Raw genomic sequence first — 23,362 nt, forward strand, 5'->3', positions numbered from 1 at the left:
CTGATATGTGATACGTGATGTCCGCGCTGATATGTGATACGTGATGTCCGTGCTGATATGTGATACGTGATGTCCGCGCTGATATGTGATACGTGATGTCTGCGCTGATATGTGATACGTGATGTCCGCGCTGATATGTGATACGTGATGTCTGCGCTGATATGTGATACGTGATGTCCGCGCTGATATGTGATACGTGATGTCCGCGCTGATATGTGATACGTGATGTCCGCGCTGATATGTGATACGTGATGTCCGCGCTGATATGTGATACGTGATGTCCGTGCTGATATGTGATACGTGATGTCCGCGCTGATATGTGATACGTGATGTCCGCGCTGATATGTGATACGTGATGTCCGCGCTGATATGTGATACGTGATGTCTGCGCTGATATCTGATACGTGATGTCCGCGCTGATATGTGATACGTGATGTCCGCGCTGATATGTGATACGTGATGTCTGCGCTGATATCTGATACGTGATGTCCGCGCTGATATGTGATACGTGATGTCCGCGCTGATATGTGATACGTGATGTCCGCGCTGATACGTGATGTCTGCGCTGATATGTGATACGTGATGTCCGCGCTGATATGTGATACGTGATGTCCGCGCTGATATGTGATACGTGATGTCCGCGCTGATACGTGATGTCCGCGCTGATATGTGATACGCGACGTCCGCGCTGATATGTGATACGTGATGTCCGCGCTGATATGTGATACGTGATGTCTGCGCTGATATGTGATACGTGATGTCTGCGCTGATATCTGATACGTGATGTCCGCGCTGATATGTGATACGTGATGTCTGCGCTGATATCTGATACGTGATGTCCGCGCTGATATGTGATACGTGATGTCCGCGCTGATATGTGATACGTGATGTCTGCGCTGTCGCTTCTTCGCTTTTCGTCCTCCCTGTTTGGTATTTGCTGCTGTTTTCCAGGACTAATCATCGGGGATTATCTGCGTTACAGAATCTGTCGTCGGTAATGGAGCCGTCTATTGCAGGAATCTACCATTTGCTTTCCTGGTAGAAGCGGCTGCTTTGGGGCGATATCGCTCCACTTTCTGCACCGCCGCCATCAGTATCGGAGAGGTCTGGCCACATACACATTGCTCATTTCTGGTTTGGCTCATGGCCAATCAGAGACATTGGGATAGGAGGCATTTTAAGCAGTTCTTCCTAAAACCCTCAGATGTGCAGGACTACAAGTGCCAGCATGCATCAAAGGTTTGCAGCAAACGCACCCCTATGAATGTCATGAGAAATTTTGGGGAAGTACAACACAAAGGAAGCAATTTGCTTTACACGGAGAGACCTACTCTACTTTACGCTTGTGCCGCAGCCGCACGCTGCCGAGCGGGCATGACAAGAGCGCTCGGTTTTTCGCTTAGTGACCACATAAAATGTAATAAATCCAGATGCAAATAGTCATTTATCATTATTGTGCATTACTCTGCCTGTTTTGTTATATCTCCCATGTCTTACAAAGTAAAAATAAGGAGAGCAGCTCCTCATGGGCAGGTCCAGACACACCCACTTTCCAATAAGCCCCACCCCTGAGGAATGTACGCTGATATTGTTACAATATGAAATGGAAAAAAAAATGGCTGAAATCCCTTCATCCTGAATGCTTTCTGTGTGCAAATGAAGGCATGCAAGCTAATGGCGCCCCCTTCAGACCCGGGGGACTCATGAGATTGCACCGATCTCACGGTTTATAACATGCCACTGTAGTTATATATTTTTGATCGTCTGTAGGAGCCTGCACATAATACCGCAGTTACTTGCTCCCCCTCCCCCTCCATCTTCCCACTCTCATTTTAATCCTTCCCTGCTCTTATTTCTTTCTATAAGGATTTTTTTCCGCACTTTTTCCAGAATTTATACATTAATTAGGAGTGAATTAGTAGCTGCATCCGGGCCGTGGTGCCTGAGGGGCCACAAAAGGCCCAATAATAGTCATTATTTGGTGCAGGTTAGGGCCCTTACATCTCTGCCGGCTCATTACATATAGCTGAAGTTCTTCTCCCGTGACCTCCAGAGCTGCGCTCAGAATTGGTTCAATAATCAGGAAAAAATGGCAGAATTAGTATCTGCATCCGGGCCGTGGTGCCTGAGGGGCCACAAAAGGCCCAATAATAGTCATTATTTGGTGCAGATTAGGGCCCTTACATCTCTGCCGGCTCATTACAAATAGCTGAAGTTCTTCTACCATGACCTCCAGAGCTGTGCTCAGAATTGATTCAATAATCAGGAAAAAATGGCAGAATTAGTATCTGCATCCGGGCCGTGGTGCCTGAGGGGCCACAAAAGGCCCAATAATAGTCATTATTTGGTGCAGATTAGGGCCCTTACATCTCTGCCGGCTCATTACAAATAGCTGAAGTTCTTCTCCCGTGACCTCCAGAGCTGCGCTCAGAATTGAGGTTTTTGGTGATGGCTCTGAGGCTGTTAGACCCCGCAGGAGCATAGACGTGGGGTCTAACAGCCTCAGAGCCATCCTAACAAAGCAGAGTCTGCAGGAGATGTAGTGCCGGCACTGTGCCGCAGTCTGGGTTCACCGGCGGTAAAAAGAATAGAAGAGAAGTGAAACCGGTTATGTAAAATAAAACCCGTCCAGGCCATAAATGACCCCGGTGCCGCTCATCTCCTCCAGGGAGTAATCAGCCTGACGTCTCCTATCTGTTCTCAGCCGACGCTGGACACGAGCAGTGATGTGTATATATGTATACGCAGTGTCCGGGGGGCCGAGTATCCTCAGCCGCTCGGCCGCTCCTTCAGTTGTAGGCTCTACTTATCGGGGGGATTACATTATTAGAAAACGCCGGAAGCGAAATGCATCTTACTGCGCTAAATCTTCTCTCCCCCCCTCCCGACCCATCGCCTGTCTCCTCTTCTGTAACGGGCTCATCTCTATAGGACGTAATGTCACGCCGTCACGATTCGCACGTACGACTAGATGCTAGAGATATAGGTTTATATTATCTATTTGGCCTCAATGATAATGAGTGTCAAATGCCCCTTGGGTGTCTATGGGGCACATTCATACGGTCACTATTCTCCTGTATTGATAACAGGACATATAATAATGGATGTTTGCTTGTTATTTGATTTTGCACCTCGGTCTGCTCATTTGTTTGCATGGACTTAGTTCTCCCTATGTGACACTCCCATACTTTCACACCTGGGAGCGATTACATAGACAGACATATAATAAAATTACACCCTGTGGAGCTTATTGGACAGCTTCTTATGATTAAATAAATAAATGAAAAAAAAAATGTGGGGTCCCCCTATATTTGATAAACAGCAAAGGTAAATCAGATGTTTGGGGGCTGGTTTTATCAGACTGGGAAGGTCCATGGTTATTGAGCCCTTCCCAGCCTATATATAGCAGCCCGCAGCCACCTCAGAAGTGACTCATATCGATTTCCCAATCAGGGTGATGGTTTTTGGGGTTGATGTCAGCTGTGTAGTGTTATAAAAAAAAGGGAGACCCCACTTAAGATTAATCATTTATTTAATTAGAAAAAAACGTCTAAAAAGTTGCAAAATGTTCAGTTTTATTACATGTTGGGGGGGTGCAATTATATGTCTATATATCTGTCTGTTTATATCTATCTATATATTTTATCTATTATCTATATATATATGCGTTTCATTAGTGTCCAAACACACTACAAAAATGCAAGTGAAAAACGCATCGAAAAACGCAAGTGAAAAACGTTTTTGTGCTGCGTTTTTCCTGCCAAGAGATGCAGAAATGGTGCAGAAATTCCTGCATCCAAATCCTCATTGTGCGCACAGACCCTAGTGATGTAATATTAGGATTTGTACTGTCTTATATTGTATTGTAGCCCATAGAGCAGGGATGGCAAACTCAAAAATAGAGGGCCAAAATTTAAAAACTTGGACAAAGATGTGGGCCATCCTAGTTGTCGGCCCCCCATAGCCCTCCATACAGAATAATGGGCCCCACATAGCCCTCCATACAGAATAATAAGCCCCACATAGCCCTCCATACAGAATAATAAGCCCCACATAGCCCTCCATACAGAATAATGGGCCCCACATAGCCCTTCATACAGAATAATAAGCCCCACATAGTCCTCCATACAGAATAATGGGCCCCACATAGCCCTCCATACAGAATAATGGGCCCCACATAGCCCTCCATACAGAATAATGGGCCCCACATAGCCCTTCATACAGCATAATGGGCCCCACATAGTCCGCCATACAGAATAATGGGCCCCACATAGCCCTTCATACAGCATAATGGGCCCCACATAGCCCTCCATACAGAATAATGGGCCCCACATAGCCCTCCATACAGCATAATGGGCCCCACATAGTCCGCCATACAGAATAATGGGCCCCACATAGCCCTTCATACAGCATAATGGGCCCCACATAGCCCTCCATACAGAATAATGGGCCCCACATAGACCTCCATACAGAATAATGGACCCCACATAGCCCTCCATACAGAATAATGGGCCCCACCTAGCCCTCCATACAGAATAATGTGCCCCACATAGCCCTCCATACAGAATAATGGGCCCCACATAGTCCTCCATACAGAATAATGGGCCCCACATAGCCCTCCATACAGAATAATGGGCCCCACCTAGCCCTCCATACAGAATAATGTGCCCCACATAGCCCTCCATACAGAATAATGGGCCCCACCTAGCCCTCCATACAGAATAATGTGCCCCACATAGTCCTCCATACAGAATAATGGGCCCCACCTAGCCCTCCATACAGATTAATGGGCCCCACCTAGCCCTCCATACAGAATAATGGGCCCCACATAGTCCTCCATACAGAATAATGGGCCCCACATAGTCCGCCATACAGAATAATGGGCCCCACATAATCCTCCATACAGAATAATGGGCCCCACATAGCCCTCCATACAGAATAATGTGCCCCACATAGTCCTCCATACAGAATAATGGGCCCCACATAGTCCGCCATACAGAATAATGGGCCCCACATAATCCTCCATACAGAATAATGGGCCCCACATAGCCCTTCATACAGCATAATGGGCCCCACATAGTCCTCCATACAGAATAATGTGCCCCACTTAGCCCTCTATACAGAATAATGTGCCCCACATAACCCTCTATACAGAATAATGGGCCCCACATAGCCCTCCATACAGAATAATGGGCCCCACATAGCCCTCCATACACAATAATGGGCCCCACATAGTCCGCCATACAGAATAATGGGCCCCACATAGCCCTCCATACAGAATAATAAGCCCCACATAGCCCTCCATACAGAATAATGTACCCAATATAGCCCTCCATACAGAATAATGGGCCCCACATAGCCCTCCATACACAATAATGGGCCCCACATAGCCCTCCATACAGAATAATGGACCCCACATAGCCCTCCATACAGAATAATGGCCCCACATAGTCCTCCATACAGAATAAGGGGCCCCACATAGTCCTCCATACAGAATAATGGGCCCCACATAGTCCTCCATACAGAATAATGGACCCCACATAGCCCTCCATACAGAATAATGGCCCCACATAGCCCTCCATACAGAATAATGGCCCCACAAAGCCCTCCATACAGAATAATGGGCCCCACATAGTCTGCCATACAGAATAATGGGCCCCACATAGCCCTCCATACAGAATAATGGGCCCCATATAGCCCTCCATACAGAATAATGGGCTGCACATAGCCCTCCATACAGAATAATGTGCCCCACATAGCCCTCCATACAGAATAATGGCCCCACATAGCCCTCCATACAGAATAATGGCCCCCACATAGCCCTCCATACAGAATAATGGCCCCACATAGCCCTCCATACAGAATAATGTGCCCCACATAGTCCACCATACAGAATAATGGACCCCACATAGCCCTCCATACAGAATAATGAGCCCCACATAGTCCTCCATACAGAATAATGTGCACCACATAGTCCTCCATACACAATAATGGGCCCCACATAGCCCTCCATACAGAATAATGGCCCCACATAGCCCTCCATACAGAATAATGGCCACACATAGCCCTCCATACACAATAATGGGCCCCACATAGCCCTCCATACAGAATAATGGCCCCACATAGCCCTCCATACAGAATAATGGCCACACATAGCCCTCCATACACAATAATGGGCCCCACATAGCCCTCCATACAGAATAATGTGCCCCACATAGCCCTCCATACACAATAATGGGCCCCACATAGCCCTCCATACAGAATAATGGCCCCCACATAGCCCTCCATACAGAATAATGGCCACACATAGCCTAGCCCTCCATACACAATAATGGGCCCACATAGCCCTCCATACAGAATAATGGGCCCCACATAGCCCTCCATACAGAATAATGGCCCCCACATAGCCCTCCATACAGAATAATGGCCACACATAGCCCTCCATACACAATAATGGGCCCACATAGCCCTCCATACAGAATAATGGGCCCCACATAGCCCTCCATACAGAATAATGGGCCCCACATAGTCCTCCATACAGAATAATTGGCCCCACATAGCCCTCCATACAGAATAATGGACCCCACATAGCCCTCCATACAGAATAATGGCCCCACATAGCCCTCCATACAGAATAATGGGTCCCACATAGTCCTCCATACAGAATAATGTGCCCCACATAGTCCTCCATACAGAATAATGGGCCCCACATAGTCCTCCATACAGAATAATGGGCCCCACATAGACCTCCATACAGAATAATGTGCCCCACAAAGCCCTCCATACAGAATAATGAGCCCCACATAGTCCTCCATACAGAATAATGGGCCCCACATAGACCTCCATACAGAATAATGTGCCCCACATAGCCCTCCATACAGAATAATGAGCCCCACATAACCCTCCATACAGAATAATGTGCCCCACATAGCCCTCCATACAGAATAATGGGCCCCACATAGTCCTCCATACAGAATAATGTGCCCCACATAGCCCTCCATACAGAATAATGTGCCCCACATAGTCCTCCATACAGAATAATGGACCTCACATAGCCCTCCATACAGAATAATGGGCCCCACATAGCCCTCCATACAGAATAATGGGCCCCACATAGCCCTCCATACAGAATAATGTGCTCCACATAGCCCTCCATACAGAATAATGGCCCCACATAGCCCTCCATACAGAATAATGGCCCCACATAGCCCTCCATACAGAATAATGGCCCCACATAGCCCTCCATACAGAATAATGGGCCCCACATAGCCCTCCATACAGAATAATGGGCCCCACATAGCCCTCCATACAGAATAATGGCCCCACATAGCCCTCCATACAGAATAATGGCCCCACATAGCCCTCCATACAGAATAATGGCCCCCACATAGCCCTCCATACAGAATAATGGCCCCACATAGCCCTCCATACAGTATAATGGGCCCCACATAGCCCTCCATACAGAATAATGGGCCCCACATAGCCCTCCATACAGAATAATGGGCCCCACATAGCCCTCCATACAGAATAATGGGCCCCACACAGTCCTCCATACAGAATAATGGGCCCCACATAGCCCTCCATACAGAATAATGGCCACACATAGCCCTCCATACAGAATAATGGCCCCACATAGTCCTCCATACAGAATAATGGGCCCTATATAGTCCTCCATACAGAATAATGGGCCCTATATAGTCCTCCATACAGAATAAGGGCCCCACATAGTCCTCCATACAGAATAATGGGCCCTATATAGTCCTCCATACAGAATAATGGGCCCCACATAGCCCTCCATACAGAATAATGGGCTGCACATAGCCCTCCATACAGAATAATGGCCCCACATAGCCCTCCATACAGAATAATGGCCCCCACATAGCCCTCCATACAGAATAATGGCCCCACATAGCCCTCCATACAGAATAATGTGCCCCACATAGCCCTCCATACAGAATAATGTGCCCCACATAGCCCTCCATACAGAATAATGGGCCCCACATAGCCCTCCATACAGAATAATGGGCCCCACATAGTCCTCCATACAGAATAATGGGCCCCACATAGCCCTCCATACAGAATAATGGCCCCACATAGCCCTCCATACAGAATAATGTGCCCCACATAGCCCTCCATACAGAATAATGGGCCCTACATAGCCCTCCATACAGAATAATGGGCCCCACATAGCCCTCCATACAGAATAATGTCCCCACATAGCCCTCCATACAGAATAATGAGCCCCACATAGCCCTCCATACAGAATAATGTCCCCACATAGTCCTCCATACAGAATAATGAGCCCCACATAGCCCTCCATACAGAATAATGTGCTCCACATAGCCCTCCATACAGTATAATGGGCCCCACATAGCCCTCCATACAGAATAATGAGCCCCACATAGCCCTCCATACAGAATAATGGGCCCCACATAACCCTCTATACAGAATAATGAGCCCCACCTAGCCCTCCATACAGAATAATGTCCCCACATAGCCCTCCATACAGAATAATGAGCCCCACCTAGCCCTCCATACAGAATAATGTCCCCACATAGTCCTCCATACAGAATAATGTCCCCACATAGCCCTCCATACAGAATAATGTCCCCACATAGCCCTCCATACAGAATAATGGGCCCCACATAGTCCTCCATACAGAATAATGGGCCCCACATAGCCCTCCATACAGAATAATATCCCCACATAGCCCTCCATACAGAATAATGGGCCCCACATAGTCCTCCATACAGAATAATGGGCCCCACATAGCCCTCCATACAGAATAATGGGCCCACATAGCCCTCCATACACAATAATGGGCCCCACATAGCCCTCCATACAGAATAATGTGCCCCACATAGCCCTCCATACAGAATAATGTGCCCCACATAGCCCTCCATACAGAATAATGGCCCCACATAGCCCTCCATACAGAATAATGGGCCCCACATAGCCCTCCATACAGAATAATGGCCCCACATAGCCCTCCATACAGAATAATGTGCCCCACATAGCCCTCCATACAGAATAATGTCCCCACATAGCTCTCCATACAGAATAATGGACCACACATAGCCCTCCATATAGAATAATGGGCCCACATAGCCCTCCATACAGAATAATGGCCCCACATAGCCCTCCATACAGTATAATGGACCCCACATAGCCCTCCATACAGAATAATGGCACCACATAGCCCTCCATACAGAATAATGGGCCCACATAGCCCTCCATACAGAATAATGGCCCCACATAGCCCTCCATATAGAATAATGGACCCCACATAGCCCTCCATACAGAATAATGTCCCCACATAGTCCTCCATACAGAATAATGTCCCCACATAGCCCTCCATACAGAATAATGGGCCCCACATAGTCCTCCATACAGAATAATGGGCCCCACATAGCCCTCCATACAGAATAATGGCCCCACATAGCCCTCCATACAGAATAATGTGCCCCATATAGCCCTCCATACAGAATAATGAGCCCCACATAGACCTCCATACAGAATAATGTGCCCCACATAGCCCTCCATACAGAATAATGAGCCCCACATAGCCCTCCATACAGAATAATGTGCTCCACATAGCCCTCCATACAGAATAATGGCCCCACATAGCCCTCCATACAGAATAATGGCCCCACATAGCCCTCCATACAGAATAATGGCCCCACATAGCCCTCCATACAGAATAATGGGCCCCACATAGCCCTCCATACAGAATAGTGGGCCCCACATAGCCCTCCATACAGAATAATGGCCCCACATAGCCCTCCATACAGAATAATGGCCCCACATAGCCCTCCATACAGAATAATGGGCCCCACATAGCCCTCCATACAGAATAATGGGCCCCACATAGCCCTCCATACAGAATAATGGCCCCACATAGCCCTCCATACAGAATAATGGCCCCACATAGCCCTCCATACAGAATAATGGCCCCACATAGCCCTCCATACAGAATAATGGGCCCCACATAGCCCACCATACAGAATAATGGGCCCCACATAGCCCTCCATACAGAATAATGGCCACACATAGCCCTCCATACACAATAATGGGCCCCACATAGCCCTCCATACAGAATAATGGGCTGCACATAGCCCTCCATACAGAATAATGGCCCCACATAGCCCTCCATACAGAATAATGGGCCCCACATAGTCCTCCATACAGAATTATGGGCCCCACATAGCCCTCCATACAGAATAATGTGCCCCACATAGCCCTCCATACAGAATAATGGGCCCCACATAGCCCTCCATACAGAATAATGGGCCCCACATAGTCCTCCATACAGAATTATGGGCCCCACATAGCCCTCCATACAGAATAATGGGCCCCACATAGCCCTTCATACAGCATAATGGGCCCCACATAGCCCTCCATACAGAATAATGGGCCCCACATAGCCCTCCATACAGAATAATGGCCCCACATAGCCCTCCATACAGAATAATGGGCCCCACATAGTCCTCCATACAGAATAATGGCCCCACATAGCCCTCCATACAGAATAATGGGCCCCACATAGTCCTCCATACAGAATTATGGGCCCCACATAGCCCTCCGTACAGAATAATGGCCCCACATAGCCCTCCATACAGAATAATGTGCTCCACATAGCCCTCCATACAGAATAATGGCCCCACATAGCCCTCCATACAGTATAATGGGCCCCACATAGCCCTCCATACAGAATAATGGGCCCCACATAGCCCTCCATACAGAATAATGGCCACACATAGCCCTCCATACACAATAATGGGCCCCACATAGCCCTCCATACAGTATAATATGCCCCAATAGCCCTCCATACAGAATAATGTGCCCCACATAGCCCTCCATACACAATAATGGACCCCACATAGCCCTCCATACAGAATAATGGCCCCACATAGCCCTCCATACAGAATAATGGGCCCCACATAGCCCTCCATACAGAATAATGGCCCCACATAGCCCTCCATACAGAATAATGGGCCCCACATAGTCCTCCATACAGAATAATGGCCCCACATAGCCCTCCATACAGAATAATGGGCCCCACATAGTCCTCCATACAGAATTATGGGCCCCACATAGCCCTCCATACAGAATAATGGCCCCACATAGCCCTCCATACAGAATAATGTGCTCCACATAGCCCTCCATACAGAATAATGGCCCCACATAGCCCTCCATACAGAATAATGGCCCCACATAGCCCTCCATACAGTATAATGGGCCCCTATAGCCCTCCATACAGAATAATGGGCCCCACATAGCCCTCCATACAGAATAATGGGCCCCACATAGCCCTCCATACAGAATAATGGCCCCACATAGCCCTCCATACAGTATAATGGCCCCACATAGCCCTCCATACAGAATAATGGCCCCACATAGTCCTCCATACAGAATAATGGCCCCACATAGCCCTCCATACAGTATAATGGCCCCACATAGCCCTCCATACAGTATAATGGCCCCACATAGCCCTCCATACAGTATAATGGGCCCACATAGCCCTCCATACAGTATAATGGCCCCACATAGCCCTCCATACAGTATAATGGGTGCCTGCAGGCCACATTTGGTTGCGGGTCAGAGTGTGACATATGCGCTGCTCATTAGCATTATACTATTTCCTACCTTTTTATTTCCCTCACTTTCTTAATAAATACAAAATATCCTTTCTTGTATCTTAATGTTGTCCCTAGTTCTCCATCTTCTTATTTCTTTCTTTCCTTTCTTCCTTTAGTCTATTTCAGAATCTTATTTCCCTCCTTCTCTCTCTTTTCTCCTTCCTCCCTCCTGACCTTCCTTCTTCCCTAGCTCTTTCCTTCCTTCTCTTTCTTCATTCCTTCCTCCCTTTTTTACTTGTTTCCTAACTCCGTCTATTCCTTCATCCCTTCCTCCTCTCTTCCATGCTTTCTTCATTCCTTCTTCCTTCCTCTGTTCCTTCCATTCCTTTGTACTCCCTTCTTCTCTTTCCTCCCTCTTTCTTTCTTTACTCCCCCTTCCCCTCTTTCTTTTTCTCCTTCCCCTGTTTCTTTCTCTCTTTCCTTCCCACCTTGCCCTCTTTCCTTACCTCCTTGCCTTACCTCCTTGTCCTCTTTCCTCTTTCTTTCCTTCCTCCTTCCCCTCTTTCCTGCCTTGCCCTCTTTTCTCCTCTCTCCTTCCTTGCCCTCCCTTTTCCCTCTAGCCTTCCTTGCCCTCCCTTTCCCCTCTATCCTTCCTTGCCCTCCCTTTCCCCTCTATCCTTACTTGCCCTCCCTTTTCCCTCTAGCCTTCCTTGCCCTCCCTTTTCCCTCTAGCCTTCCTTGCCCTCCCTTTCCCCTCTATCCTTCCTTGCCCTCCCTTTCCCCTCTATCCTTCCTTGCCCTCCCTTTCCCCTCTATCCTTACTTGCCCTCCCTTTTCCCTCTAGCCTTCCTTGCCTTCCCTTTCCCCTCTAGCCTTCCTTGCCTTCCCTTTCCCCTCTAGCCTTCTTTGCCTTCCCTTTCCCCTCTATCCTCACTTGCCCTCCCTTTCCCCTCTATCCTTCCTTGCCCTCCCTTTCCCCTCTAGCCTTCCTTGCCTTCCCTTTCCCCTCTATCCTTCCTTGCCCTCCCTTTTCCCTCTAGCCTTACTTGCCCTCCCTTTTCCCTCTAGCCTTCCTTGCCCTCCCTTTCCCCTCTATCCTTCCTTGCCCTCCCTTTTCCCTCTAGCCTTCCTTGCCCTCCCTTTCCCCTCTGTCCTTCCTTGCCCTCCCTTTCCCCTCTAGCCTTCCTTGCCCTCACTTTCCCCTCTATCCTTCCTTACCTTCCCTTTCCCCTCTATCCTTCCTTGCCCCCCCTTTCCCCTCTTTTTCCTTCTTTACCCTCTTTCCTTCCTTCGCTCTCTTTCCCTCTTTCGTGGCCTGTAGTGCCCATATTCCATGCACTTCTGTAGCATGTGAGGCTTCGGGTCATGTTAGATATAATGGCGGCTGCACCTGCTTTTTGGGTTTGATTTTCTTTTTGTTCTCTTTCCTGAATGAGGCCTCACCGGGCCACAGCCATTGTAATCACCGGGCCACAGCCATTGCAATCACCGGGCCACAGCCATTGTAATCACCGGGCCACAGCCATTGCAATCACCGGGCCACAGCCATTGCAATCACCGGGCCACAGCCATTGCAATCACCGGGCCACAGCTATTGCAATCATTGGGCCACAGCCATTGTAATCACCGGACCACAGCCATTGCAATCACCGGGCCACAGCCATTGCAATCACCGGGCCACAGCCATTGCAATCACTGGGCCACAGCCATTGCAATCACCGGGCCACAGCCATTGCAAGCACCGGGCCACAGCCATTGCAATCACCGGGCCACAGCCATTGCAATCACCAGGCCACAGCCATTGCAATCACCGGGCCACAGCCATTGTAATCACCGGGCCACAGCCATTGTCATCACCGGGCCACAGCCATTGTAGTCACCGGGCCACAGCCATTGTAGTCACTGGGGCACAGCCATTGCAGTCACTGGGCCACAGCCATTGCAGTCACTGGGCCACAGCCATTGCAGTCACTGGGCCACAGCCATTGTAGTCATTGGGCCACAGCCATTGTAGTCACCGGGCCACAGCCATTGTAATCACCGGGCCACAGCCATTGTAATCACCGGGCCACAGCCATTGTAGTCACCGGGCCACAGCCATTGTAGTCACCGGGCCACAGCCATTGTAGTCACCGGGCCACAGCCATTGTATTCACCGGGCCACAGCCATTGTAGTCACCGGGCCACAGCCATTGTAATCACCGGGCCACAGCCATTGTAGTCACCGGGCCACAGCCATTGCAGTCACCGGGCCACAGCCATTGCAGTCACCGGGCCACAGCCATTGCAGTCACCGGACCACAGCCATTGCAGTCACCGGACCACAGCCATTGCAGTCACTGGGCCACAGCCATTGCAATCACCGGGCCACAGCCATTGTAGTCACCGGGGCACAGCCATGGCAGTCACTGGGCCACAGCCATTGTAGTCACCGGGGCACAGCCATTGTAATCACCGGGCCACAGCCATTGTAGTCACCGGGGCACAGCCATTGCAGTCACTGGGCCACAGCCATTGCAGTCACTGGGCCACAGCCATTGCAATCACCGGGCCACAGCCATTGCAATCACCGGCCACAGCCATTGTAGTCACCGGGCCACAGCCATTGTAGTCACCGGGCCACAGCCATTGTAATCACCGGGCCACAGCCATTGTAGTCACCGGGCCACAGCCATTGCAGTCACCGGGGCACAGCCAATGCAGTCACCGGGCCACAGCCATTGCAGTCACCGGGCCACAGCCATTGCAGTCACCGGGCCACAGCCATTGCAGTCACCGGGCCACAGCCATTGCAGTCACCGGGCCACAGCCATTGCCGTCACCGGGCCACAGCCATTGCCGTCACCGGGCCACAGCCATTGCCGTCACCGGGCCACAGCCATTGCCGTCACCGGGCCACAGCCATTGCCGTCACCGGGCCACAGCCATTGCCGTCACCGGGCCACAGCCATTGCCGTCACCGGGCCACAGCCAATGCAGTCACCGGGCCACAGCCAATGCAGTCACCGAGCCACAGCCATTGCAGTCCCCGGGCCACAGCCATTGCAGTCCCCGGGCCACAGCCATTGTAGTCACCGGGCCACAGCCATTGCAATCACCGGGCCACAGCCATTGCAATCACCGGGCCACAGCCATTGCAATCACCGGGCCACAGCCATTGCAGTCACCGAGTACAGTCGGCCTATCGGCTAACTGTTTTTCTGTCCAGGCCCGGATCAGAACCGGAGCAGGCAGAACATGGAGGCGTTGCCCGGCAACCAGTCCCTTCGCTTCTGTCATATTCCATAATGCTCTGGCAGGATGGAAGCAGAAATGTGATTGGTTGCTATTGGCGACACCTGTTTCCATGTCTAAACTGCACATTCAAAGGCTAGGCCTCTTTGTTAATTTAAATAATCTTTATTGACAATTCTTTGCATTCACGCTTTGGCGTACACCCTGTGACTACTGGAATCTCCTCCGGGATCCGGTACAGAGAAGAGATCACAAATTACAACATATAGAAAACAAAATGAACAAACCCTTTACACCTGTGTGTGGTCAGAGCAGCGCAGATAAAGAGCTGAGCGCGGTCCCGGCCTATGTCTTCATGAGGCCCAGGGTGCGAATTTTAGCCAACTTTATTTACAATAAACAAAACAAAACTGCGAGGGCCACATAAACCCCATGGGACCTAAAGTCACCATCATATGACCGGGATCTGCAGAACGTGACTCAACGAAGTGATGGCGAGAACAGAACCGCAGCCCGATCTCATCAGCACCGTCTGATGTGCGACCATCAGGATGTGACATTACAGGGGGTCGAGCCGCCATTGTACAAAGACACTGACAGCTCCTCATCCGCTGCGGGAGCCGAGGAGGAGAGTATAATGGACCGAGATCTCCTGCCGGCTATTCTGCGGCCTCCGCCATATCACAATCTGGAGGAGTGACAGAGAAATGGCCAAGAAAGCCACAGGGGCTGCACACTGTCATATGAGACAACAGTGCTATAGAATTCAGGAAAAAGTATATAAAAAATATAGCTGGTGTAATACTGCCCCTATACACAAGAATATAACTACTATAATACTGCCCCCTATACACAAGAATATAACGACTATAATACTGCCCCTATACACAAGAATATAACTACTATAATACTGCCCCTATACACAAGAATATAACTACTATAATACTGCCCCTATGTACAAGAATATAACTACTATAATACTGCCCCCTATGTACAGGAATATAACTACTATAATACTGCCCCTATGTACAAGAATATAACTACTATAATACTGCCCCTATGTACAAGAATATAACTACTATAATACTGCCCCCTATATACAAGAATATAACTACTATAATACTGCTCCTATATACAAGAATATAACTACTATAATACTGCCCCTATGTACAAGAATATAACTACTATAATACTGCCCCTATGTACAAGAATATAACTACTATAATACTGCCCCTATGTACAAGAATATAACTACTATAATACTGCCCCCTATATACAAGAATATAACTACTATAATACTGCTCCTATATACAAGAATATAGCTACTATAATACTGCCCCTATGTACAAGAATATAACTACTATAATACTGCCCCTATACACAAGAATATAACTACTATAATATTGCCCCTATACACAAGAATATAACTACTATAATACTGCCCCTATGTACAAGAATATAACTACTATAATACTGCTCCCTATGTACAAGAATATAACTACTATAATACTGCCCCTATGTACAAGAATATAACTACTATAATACTGCCCCTATGTACAATAATATAACTACTATAATACTGCCCCTATATACAAGAATATAACTACTATAATACTACCTCTATATACAAGAATATAACTACTATAATACTGCCCCTATGTACAAGAATATAACTACTATAATACTGCCCCCTATGTACAGGAATATAACTACTATAATACTGCCCCTATGTACAAGAATATAACTACTATAATACTGCCCCTATGTACAAGAATATAACTACTATAATACTGCCCCCTATATACAAGAATATAACTACTATAATACTGCTCCTATATACAAGAATATAACTACTATAATACTGCCCCTATGTACAAGAATATAACTACTATAATACTGCCCCTATGTACAAGAATATAACTACTATAATACTGCCCCTATGTACAAGAATATAACTACTATAATACTGCCCCCTATATACAAGAATATAACTACTATAATACTGCCCCTATGTACAAGAATATAACTACTATAATACTGCCCCCTATATACAAGAATATAACTACTATAATACTGCTCCTATATACAAGAATATAACTACTATAATACTGCCCCTATGTACAAGAATATAACTACTATAATACTGCCCCTATGTACAAGAATATAACTACTATAATACTGCCCCTATGTACAAGAATATAACTACTATAATACTGCCCCCTATATACAAGAATATAACTACTATAATACTGCCTCTATATACAAGAATATAACTACTATAATACTGCCCCTATACACAAGAATATAACTACTATAATATTGCCCCTATACACAAGAATATAACTACTATAATACTGCCCCTATGTACAAGAATATAACTACTATAATACTGCTCCTATGTACAAGAATATAACTACTATAATACTGCCCCTATGTACAAGAATATAACTACTATAATACTGCTCCTATGTACAAGAATATAACTACTATAATACTGCCCCTATGTACAAGAATATAACTACTATAATACTGCTCCCTATGTACAAGAATATAACTACTATAATACTGCCCCTATGTACAAGAATATAACTACTATAATACTGCCCCTATGTACAATAATATAACTACTATAATACTGCCCCTATATACAAGAATATAACTACTATAATACTACCTCTATATACAAGAATATAACTACTATAATACTGCCCCTATGTACAAGAATATAACTACTATAATACTGCCCACTATACACAAGAATATAACTACTATAATACTGCTCCTATGTACAAGAATATAACTACTATAATACTGCCCCTATACACAAGAATATAACTACTATAATACTGCCCCTATGTACAAGAATATAACTACTATAATACTGCCCCTATACACAAGAATATAACTACTATAATACTGCCTCTATATACAAGAATATAACTACTATAATACTGCCTCTATATACAAGAATATAACTACTATAATACTGCCCCCTATACACAAGAATATAACTACTATAATACTGCTCCTATGTACAAGAATATAACTACTATAATACTGCTCCCTATGTACAAGAATATAACTACTATAATACTGCCCCTATGTACAATAATATAACTACTATAATACTGCCCCTATATACAAGAATATAACTACTATAATACTACCTCTATATACAAGAATATAACTACTATAATACTGCCCCTATGTACAAGAATATAACTACTATAATACTGCCCACTATACACAAGAATATAACTACTATAATACTGCTCCTATGTACAAGAATATAACTACTATAATACTGCCCCTATACACAAGAATATAACTACTATAATACTGCCCCTATGTACAAGAATATAACTACTATAATACTGCCCCTATACACAAGAATATAACTACTATAATACTGCCTCTATATACAAGAATATAACTACTATAATACTGCCTCTATATACAAGAATATAACTACTATAATACTGCCCCCTATACACAAGAATATAACTATTATAATACTGCCCCTATATACAAGAATATAACTACTATAATACTGCCCCTATACACAAGAATATAACTACTATAATACTGCCCCTATGTACAAGAATATAACTACTATAATACTGCCCCTATACACAAGAATATAACTACTATAATACTGCTCCCTATGTACAAGAATATAACTACTATAATACTGCCCCCTATACACAAGAATATAACTACTATAATACTGCCCCTATATACAAGAATATAACTACTATAATACTGCCCCTATACACAAGAATATAACTACTATAATACTGCCCCCTATATACAAGAATATAACTACTATAATACTGCCCCTATACACAAGAATATAGCTACTATAATACTGCCCCTGTACACAAGAATATAACTACTATAATACTGCTCCCTATGTACAAGAATAGAACTACTAGAATACTGCCCCATGTACAAGAATATAACTACTATAATACTGCCCCCTATACACAAGAATATAACTACTATAATACTGCCCCATATACAAGAATATAACTACTATAATACTGCCCCTATACACAAGAATATAACTACTATAATACTGCCCCCTATACACAAGAATATAACTACTATAATACTGCCCCTATATACAAGAATATAACTACTATAATACTGCCCCTATATATAAGAATATAACTACTATAATACTGCCCCTATGTACAAGAATATAACTACTATAATACTGAACCTATATACAAGAATATAACTACTATAATACTGCCCCCTATGTACAAGAATATAACTACTATAATACTGCCCCCTATGTATAAGAATATAACTACTATAATACTGCCTCCTATGTACAAGAATATAACTACTATAATACTGCCCTTTATGTACAAGACTATAACTACTATAATACTGCTCCTATGTACAAGAATATAACTACTATAATACTGCCCCCTATGTACAAGAATATAACTACTATAATACTGCTCCTATGTACAAGAATATAACTACTATAATACTGCCTCCTATGTACAAGAATATAACTACTATAATACTGCCCTTTATGTACAAGAATATGACTACTATAATACTGCCCCTATGTACAAGAATATAACTACTATAATACTGCCCTTTATGTACAAGAATATGACTACTATAATACTGCCCCTATGTACAAGAATATAACTACTATAATACTGCCTCCTATGTACAAGAATATAACTACTATAATACTGCCCCTATGTACAAGAATATAACTACTATAATACTGCCTCCTATGTACAAGAATATAACTACTATAATACTGCCCTTTATGTACAAGAATATGACTACTATAATACTGCCCCTATGTACAAGAATATAACTACTATAATACTGCCTCCTATGTACAAGAATATAACTACTATAATACTGCCCTTTATGTACAAGAATATAACTACTATAATACTGCCCCTATGTACAAGAATATAACTACTATAATACTGCCCCTTATGTATAGGAATATTAACTGCTATAATACTGCTCCTATGTACAAGAATATAACTACTATAATACTGCCTCCTATGTACAAGAATATAACTACTATAATACTGCCCTTTATGTACAAGAATATAACTACTATAATACTGCTCCTATGTACAAGAATATAACTACTATAATACTGCCCCTATGTACAAGAATATAACTACTATAATACTGCCCCTTATGTATAGGAATATTAACTGCTATAATACTGCTCCTATGTACAATAATATAACTACTATAATACCGCCCCTATACACAATAATATAACTACTATAATACTGCCCCTATGCACAGGAATATAACTACTATGATACTGCCACTATGTACAAGAATATAACTGCTATAATACTGCTCCCTATGTACAAGAATATAACTGCTATAATACTGCCCCTATGCACAGGAATATACCTGCTATAATACTGCCCCTATGTACAGGAATATAACTACTATAATACTGCCACTATGTACAAGAATATAACTACTATAATACTGCCCCTATGTGCAAGAATATAACTCCTATAATACTGCCTCTATGTACAAGAATATAACTACTATAATACTGCCCCTATGCACAGGATTATACCTGCTATAATACTGCCCCTATGCACAGGAATATATTTGCTATAATACCGCCCCCTATGTACAGGATTATACCTGCTATAATACTGCCCCTATGCACAGGAATATACCTGCTATAATACTGCCCCTATGCACAGGACTATACCTGCTATAATACCGCCCCTGTGCCCCCCGTGTGCCGCCTTTAGTTACCCTTATACTGAGTATCTGATCTATGATCCTTTCTCACATTTACAGTCACAATTTGCAGGTTTCCGATACTTTATAGATTTTCTTGTCATTTAAAGGGCCAGACCCTTCTGTCTTCAGCTTGTATTCGTGCTGCCATCAGTCACGTGTATGGATGGAGTGCACTGACTATATGTGACACAGCAGTGATCATGGGGGGGGCAGGTTCAGTTGGCCTGTAATGGCTGATAACAGGGAGCAATAGCTTGCATTCACTTGTATATGAATGTGAGAATCTCGCGGTTCTTGTCTTTCATCCATTGTCCCGTTTGTTTCTTCACTTTGGACCCATTAATGAAAGGGAATCTGATAGATCTGATATTTCGCGCTTTTTCGGCGCCGTCGTTACATCACCGGGAGTCGCAAAAATGACACCGATTTTACCAAGATACGGTGCAATACGGTGCCTAGGTGGCGGGAATATTTATAGAGGGGGTCTGCGGCACCGGTACCCCTCATCACACCTGTGATCGCGGTGGAGCGGGTCACACGCGGCAGCATTTTTGGCAGCATCTTTATATATTACCCCTCATATGACTCCAGTATGTTTGGATTCACAGATAGCGGCTCGTCCGCAGAGCTGACAATCCATCACCATGCAGCAACATTAGGCAAGTAATGGGTTACTCCATAGCAGAGGGGCTTCATCTGGATTTGGGGGTTACCTGCTGGTCATATGTGCCATGTACTGTGGGCACTGATGCTGGGGCCCCCATAATATGTGCCAGCCTCTGTACCCCTCCTCCACAGGGAGAGGAGGCTTAGTATGGGGGGCGATGGCGCTGGATTGGCATGTAAACATATGTGGTGCCCCCCACGGTGCTGCCGGCAGATGTGCCAGTTACTCCATTCACCCCGGATAACGCCAGTCACCCCCCCATAGAGACATGACCTTACATGTATTACATCACAAGGCACCATCACACCCATCATCCATCATCCTCATCAGTTCTGCTCTGGCAGGAAAGGGGTTAATGAGGGAGGTATTGGGGGGGCAGACACTCTGAAGCCAGGTGTGACCCCTGCCCGGCCATCCCACACCTGCTGGTCCCAAGTCTCCTCCAGATCTCCCCCCGCGTTCCCGTGTTCTCCTTACCGTGCCCCTCCGAGGTAGATGACGGCCGGGAGACGAGCGGAGCTCACAATGTGTGCCAGTCATGGACACCCCAACAATAGGGCTTCAGGTGGTGACGATGCCAACCGCCGCTGCAACCTTTCATCCCCTGGGAAGGAGGCGGGGGGCGCAACAATGAACGAGGGGAGAGGAGCCCCTCACTGTCTGCAGGCGAGGAGAGAGCAGCGAGACGGAGGGAAGCCCGAGACCAAGGCGACGTAGGATGACAGCCACTCAGTGCACGAGCCACACACGCACACACGTGTAGCCCCCCTACATGGCGCCCAGACAGGGGCCACCTCCAACCACAGCTCCTGTACATACACACATACACATACATGTATATACACAGCTACATACACACATACATACATGTATATACACAGCTTCTGTACATACACACATACACATACATGTACGTACACAGCTACATACACACATACATACATATACACAGCTCCTGTACATACACACATACACATACATGTATATACACAGCTACATACACACATACATACATGTATATACACAGCTTCTGTACATACACACATACACATACATGTACGTACACAGCTACATACACACATACATACATATACACAGCTTCTGTACATACACACATACATACATATACACAGCTTCTGTACATACACACATACATACATGTATATACACAGCTACATACACACATACATACATATACACAGCTTCTGTACATACACACATACACATACATGTATATACACAGCTACATACACACATACACATACACACATACATGTATATACACAGCTACATACACACATACATACATATACACAGCTTCTGTACATACACACATACACATACATGTATATACACAGCTACATACACACATACATACATATACACAGCTCCTGTACATACACACATACACATACATGTATATACACAGCTACATACACACATACATACATATACACAGCTTCTGTACATACACACATACATACATATACACAGCTTCTGTACATACACACATACACATACATGTATATACACAGCTACATACACACATACACATACACACATACATGTATATACACAGCTACATACACACATACATACATATACACAGCTTCTGTACATACACACATACACATACATGTATATACACAGCTACATACACACATACATACATATACACAGCTCCTGTACATACACACATACACATACATGTATATACACAGCTACATACACACATACATACACACATACACAGCTTCTGTACATACACACATACACATACATGTATATACACAGCTACATACACACATACATACATGTATATACACAGCTACATACACACATACATACATATACACAGCTTCTGTACATACACACATACACATACATGTATATACACAGCTACATACACACATACTTGTACTTACACATACACATATACTGTACATACACACATACATGTACATGCACAGCTACATACATATACAAACATAGATACACACTTATATACATACACAGATACATACATGTACATACACAGATATATATACATATATATATATATATATATATATATATACACACACACACACACACACACATACACACATACATA

At 45.1% G+C, this 23,362-nt stretch overlaps 1 protein-coding gene across 1 annotated transcript in view; it reads right to left on the reverse strand.

Moving 5' to 3' along the window:
- LRTM2 (leucine rich repeat transmembrane protein 2) overlaps positions 1-21,987 on the reverse strand; it is a 43,420-nt gene extending 21,433 nt beyond the window's left edge. The window contains exon 1 of the mRNA XM_075343612.1: positions 21,727-21,987. The gene's annotated coding sequence lies outside the window, so the exon portion shown is untranslated. The remainder of the gene's footprint in view (positions 1-21,726) is intronic.
- Positions 21,988-23,362: the final 1,375 nt, after the last annotated feature.

This window comes from Anomaloglossus baeobatrachus, chromosome 4, assembly GCF_048569485.1.
Source record: "Anomaloglossus baeobatrachus isolate aAnoBae1 chromosome 4, aAnoBae1.hap1, whole genome shotgun sequence".
NCBI lineage: Eukaryota > Metazoa > Chordata > Amphibia > Anura > Aromobatidae > Anomaloglossus > Anomaloglossus baeobatrachus.